The following is a 6,632-nucleotide window of genomic DNA, read 5'->3' as shown; positions in this document are numbered from 1 at the left end:
GACTCACATGGGCTACTAAGAGCTGATCATTGGAGTGTATATACCAATAGTGCATACATTTAAAAGCTGTATATTGTACGAGAACGAATACGGGTGCATACGAGTAGAATTGTTGATGAAACTGAACGAGGATGTAATTGTAAGCATTTTTGTTAAGTAGAAGTATTTTGATAAGTGTCATGAAGTCTTTCAAAAGTGTATGAATACATATTAAAACACTACATGTATATACATTTTAACTGAGTCGTTAAGTCATCGTTAGTCGTTACATGTAAATGTTGATTTGAAACCTTTAAGTTAACGATCATGTTAAATGTTGTTAACACAATGTTTATTATATCTAATGAGATGTTAAATTATTATATTATCATGATATTATGATATATTAATATATCTTAGTATGATATATATACAGTTAAATGTTGTTACAACGATAATCGTTACATATATGTCTCGTTTCGAAATCATTAAGTTAGTAGTCTTGTTTTTACATATGTAGTTCATTGTTAATACACTTAATGACATGTTTACTTATCATTTATCATGATTAAACATAGTTTATCAATATATTAATATGATTCATATGTATTTAGTAAGACGTTGTTATAACGATAATCGTTATATATATCGTTTCGAGTTTGTTAATTCAATAAACTCAATTTTATGTATATAACCCATTATTAAAATACCTAATGAGATACTTACTTATGATAATATCATGTTAACTATATATATAATCATATATATGTCATCATATAGTTTTTACAAGTTTTAACGTTCGTAAATCACCGGTCAACTTGGGTGGTCAATTGTGAAATGTCCCGTTCATATTGATTATAAACGTTCCATATTAATTGATTTCATCGCGAGGTTTTGACCTCTATATGAGACGTTTTTCAAAGACTGCATTCATTTTTAAAATAACCATAACCTTTATTTTATCTATAAAGGTTTAAAAAGCATTACGTAGATTATCAAATAATGATAATCTAAAATATACCGTTTACACACGACCATTACATAATGGTTTACAATAAGAATATATTACATCAAAAATAAGTTTCTTGAATGTAGTTTTTGCATAATATCATACAAGCATGGACTTCAAATCTTGTCCTTATTTTAGTATGCAACAGCGAAAGCTCTTAATAATCACCTGAGAATAAACATGCTTAAAACGTCAACAAAAATGTTGGTGAGTTATAGGTTTAACCTATTTATTATCAAATCATAATAATAGACCACAAGATTTCATATTTCAATATACACCCCATACATAGAGATAAAAATCATTCATATGGTGAACACCTGGTAACCGACATTAACAAGATGCATATAAGAATATCCCCTATCATTCCGGGAAATCCTTCGGACATGTTAAAAACGAATTCGAAGTACTAAAGCATTTGGTACTTTGGATGTGGTTCGTTAGGCCCAATAGATCTATCTTTAGGATTCGCGTCAATTAGTAGATCAGTTTACTAATTCTTAGGTTACCAAGCAAAAGGGGCATATTCGGCTTCGATCATTCACCCATATAATGTAGTTTTATTTACTTGTGTCTATTTCTTAAAACATTTATAAAACTGCATATATTCTCATCCCAAAATATTAGATTTTAAAACTGGGACTATAACTCACTTTCACAGATTTTTACTTCGTCGGAAAGTAAGTCTTTGCCACTGGTCGATTCACGAACCTATAACAAATATGTACATATATATTAAAGTATGTTCAAAATATATTTACAACACTTTTAATACATTTTGATGTTTTAAGTTTATTAAGTCAGCTGTCCTCGTTAGTAACATACAACTAGTTGTCCATAGTTAAATGTACAGAAATAAATTGATATATATTATCTTGAATCAATCCACGACCCAGTGTATAAACATCTCAGGCTAGATCACAACTAAAAGTATATATATTTTTGGAATCAAACTCAACCCTGTATAGCTAACTCCAACATTACTGCATATAGAGTGTCTATGGTTGTTCCAAATAATATATATAGATGGGTCGATATGATATGTCAAAACATTTGCATACGTGTCTATGGTATCCAAAGATTACATAATATATTAGAATACATGTATAATACAGTATAAGTTAGCTAGGATATGATTAATATAGATTTGTTACCAATTTTCACGTAGCTACAACAAGCAAAAATATCCAATCTTGTTTTACCCATAACTTCTTCGTTTTAAATCCGTTTTGAGTGTTTCAAGTTGCTATGGTTTCATATTGAATTTAAGTTTATGAATCAAAACAGAAAAAGTATAGGTTTATAGTCAGAAATACAGGTTACAAGTCATTTTTGTAAAGGTAGTCATTTCAGTCGAAAGAACGACGTCTAGATGACCATTTTGGAAAACATACTTTCACTTTGAGTTTAATCATGATTTTTGGATATAGTTTCACGTTCATAAGAAAAATCATTTTCCCAGAAGAACAACTTTTAAATCAAAGTTTATCATAGTTTTTAATTAACTAACCCAAAACAGCCCGCGGTGTTACTACGACGGCGTATGTCCGGTTTTACGGTGTTTTTCGTATTTCTAGGTTTTAAATCATTAAGTTAGCATATCATATAGATATATAACATGTGTTTAGTTGATTTTAAAAGTCAAGTTAGAAGGATTAACTTTTGTTTGCGAACAAGTTTAGAATTAACTAAACTTTGTTCTAGTGATTTCAAGTTTAAACCTTCGAATAAGGTAGTTTTATATATATGAATCGAATGATGTTATGAACATCATTACTACCTCAGGTTTTGTGGATAAACATACTGGAAATGAGAAAAATAGATCTAGCTTCAAAGGATCCTTGGATGGCTTGAAAGTTCTTGAAGCAAAATTATGACACAAAAACAAGTTCAAGTAAGATTTCCACTCGAAATAAGATTGTTAAAGCTATAGAAATTGAATCAAAGTTTGAATATGAGTATTACCTTGTATTAGAAAGATATATTACTGTAAATAATAAAGATTTCTTAAGGTTGGATGACCACTTTACAAGATTGGAAGTAAGCTAGCAAACTTGAAAGTATTCTTTATTTTATGAAACTAGAACTTATAGAATTTATGAAGAACACTTAGAACTTGAAGATAGAACTTGAGAGAGATCAATTAGATGAAGAAAATTGAAGAATGAAAGTGTTTGTAGGTATTTTTAGTCGTTGGTATATGGATTAGATATAAAGGATGTGTAATTTTGTTTACTTGTAAATAAGTCATGAATGATTACTAATATTTTTGTAATTTTATGAGATATTTCATTCTAGTTGTCAAATGATGGTTCCCACATGTGTTAGTTGACTCACATGGGCTGCTAATAGCTGATCATTGGAGTGTATATACCAATAATACATACATCTAAAAGCTGTGTATTGTACGAGTATGAATACGGGTGCATACGAGTAGAATTGTAGATGAAACTAAACGAGGATGTAATTGTAAGCATTTTTGTTAAGTAGAAGTATTTTGATAAGTGTATTAAAGTCTTTCAAAAGTGTATGAATACATATTAAGACACTACATGTATATACATTTTAACTGAGTCGTTAAATCATCGTTTGTCGTTACATGTAAATGTTGTTTTGAAACCTTTAGGTTAACGATCTTGTTAAATGTTGTTAACCCATTGTTTATTATATCTAAAGAGATGTTAAATTATTATATTATCATGATATTATGATATATTAATATATCTTAGTATGATATATATACAGTTAAATGTTGTTACAACGATAATCGTTACATATATATCTCGTTTCGAAATCATTAAGTTAGTAGTCTTGTTTTTACATATGTAGTTTATTGTTAATACACTTAATGACATGTTTACTTATCATTTATCATGATTAAACATAGTGTATCAATATCTTAATATGATTCATATGTATTTAGTAAGACGTTGTTATAACGATAATTGTTATATATATCGTTTCGAGTTTCTTAATTCAATAAACTCAATTTTATGTATATAACTCATTGTTAAAATACCTAATGAGATACTTACTTATCATAATATCATGTTAACTATATATATAATCATATATATGTCATCATATAGTTTTTACAAGTTTTAACGTTCGTGAATCACCGGTCAACATAGGTGGTCAATTGTGAAATGTCCCGTTCATATTGATTATAAACGTTCCATATTAATTGATTTCGTCGCGAGGTTTTGACCTCTATATGAGATGTTTTTCAAAGACTGAATTCATTTTTAAAATAATCATAACCTTTATTTTATCTATAAAGGTTTAAAAAGCATTACGTAGATTATCAAATAATGATAATCTAAAATATACCATTTACACACGACCATTACATAATGGTTTACAATAAGAATATATTACATCAAAAATAAGTTTCTTGAATGCAGTTTTTACATAATATCATACAAGCATGGACTCCAAATCTTGTCCTCATTTTAGTATGCAACAGCGGAAGCTCTTAATAATCACCTGAGAATAAACATGCTTAAAACATCAACAAAAATGTTGGTGAGTTATAGGTTTAACCTATTTATTATCAAATCATAATAATAGACCATAAGATTTCATATTTCAATATACATCCCATACATAGAGATAAAAAATCATTCATATGGTGAACACCTGGTAACCGACATTAACAAGATGCATATAAGAATATTCCCTATCATTCCGGGAAATCCTTCGGACATGATAAAAACAACATCGAAGTACTAAAGCATCCGGTACTTTGGATGGGATTCGTTAGGCCCAATAGATCAATCTTTAGGATTCGCGTCAATTAGTAGATCGGTTTACTTATTCTTAGGTTACCAAGAAAAAGGGGCATATTCGGCTTCGATCATTCACCCATATAATGTAGTTTCATTTACTTGTGTCTATTTCGTAAAACATTTATAAAACTGCATGTATTCTCATCCCAAAATATTAGATTTTAAAAGTGGGACTGTAACTCACTTTCACAGATTTTTACTTCGTCGGGAAATAAGACTTGGCCACTGGTCGATTCACGAACCTACAACAAATATGTACATATATATTAAAGTATGTTCAAAATATATTTACAACACTTTTAATACATTTTGATGTTTTAAGTTTATTAAGTCAGTTGTCCTCGTTAGTAACCTATAACTAGTTGTCCATAGTTAAATGTACAGAAATAAATTGATATATATTATCTTGAATCAATCAATGACCCAGTGTATACACGTCTCAGGCTAGATCACAACTCAAAGTATATATATTTTTGGAATCAATCTCAACCCTGTATAGCTAACTCCAACATTACTGCATATAGAGTGTCTATGGTTGTTCCAAATAATATATATAGATGAGTCGATATGATATGTTAAAACATTTGCATACGTGTCTATGGTATCCCAAGATTACATAATATATTAGAATACATGTATAATATAGTATAAGTTAGCTAGGATATGATTAATATAGATTTGTTACCAATTTTCACGTAGCTACAACAAGCAAAAATATTCAATCTTGTTTTACCCATAACTTCTTCGTTTTAAATCCGTTTTGAGTGTTTCAAGTTGCTATGGTTTCATATTGAACTTAAGTTTATGAATCTAAACATAAAAAGTATAGGTTTATAGTTAGAAATACAGGTTACAAGTCATTTTTGTAAAGGTAGTCATTTCAGTCGAAAGAACGACGTCTAGATGACCATTTTGGAAAACATACTTTCACTTTGAGTTTAACCATGATTTTTGGATATAGTTTCATGTTCATAAGAAAAATAATTTTCCTAGAAGAACAACTTTTAAATCAAAGTTTATCATAGTTTTTAATTAACTAACCCAAAACAGCCCGCGGTGTTACTACGACGGCGTATATCCGGTTTTACGGTGTTTTTCATGTTTCCAGATTTTAAATAATTAAGTTAGCATATTATATAGATATAGAACATGTGTTTAGTTGATTTTAAAAGTTAAGTTAGAAGGATTAACTTTTATTTGCGAACAAGTTTAGAATTAACTAAACTATGTTATAGTGATTTCAAGTTTAAACCTTCGAATAAGGTAGTTTTATATATATGAATCGAATGATGTTATGAACATCATTACTACCTCAGGTTTTATGGATAAACCTACTGGAAATGATAAAAATAGATCTAGCTTCAAAGGATCCTTGGATGGCTTGAAAGTTCTTGAAGCAAAATTATAACACAAAAACAAGTTCAAGTAAGATTTCCACTCGAAATAAGATTGTTAAAGTTATAGAAATTGAATCAAAGTTTGAATATGAGTATTACCTTGTATTAGAAATATATCTTACTGTAAATAATAAAGATTTCTTGAGGTTGGATGATCACTTTACATGATTGGAAGTAAGCTAGCAAACTTGGAAGTATTCTTGATTTTATGAAACTAGAACTTATAGAATTTATGATGAACACTTAGAACTTGAAGATAGAACTTAAGAGAGATCAATTAGATGAAGAAAATTGAAGAATGAAAGTGTTTGTAGGTATTTTTGGTCGTTGGTATATGGATTAGATATAAAGGATGTGTAATTTTGTTTACTTGTAAATAAGTCATGAATGATTACTAATATTTTTATAATTTTATGAGATATTTCATGCTAGTTGTCAAATGATGGTTTCCGCATGTGT

This window comes from Rutidosis leptorrhynchoides, chromosome 7 (genome assembly GCF_046630445.1).
Source record: "Rutidosis leptorrhynchoides isolate AG116_Rl617_1_P2 chromosome 7, CSIRO_AGI_Rlap_v1, whole genome shotgun sequence".
Taxonomy (NCBI): Eukaryota; Viridiplantae; Streptophyta; class Magnoliopsida; order Asterales; family Asteraceae; genus Rutidosis; species Rutidosis leptorrhynchoides.
The sequence above is the reverse complement of the archived record's forward strand: the minus strand, read 5'-3'. Positions refer to the sequence as shown.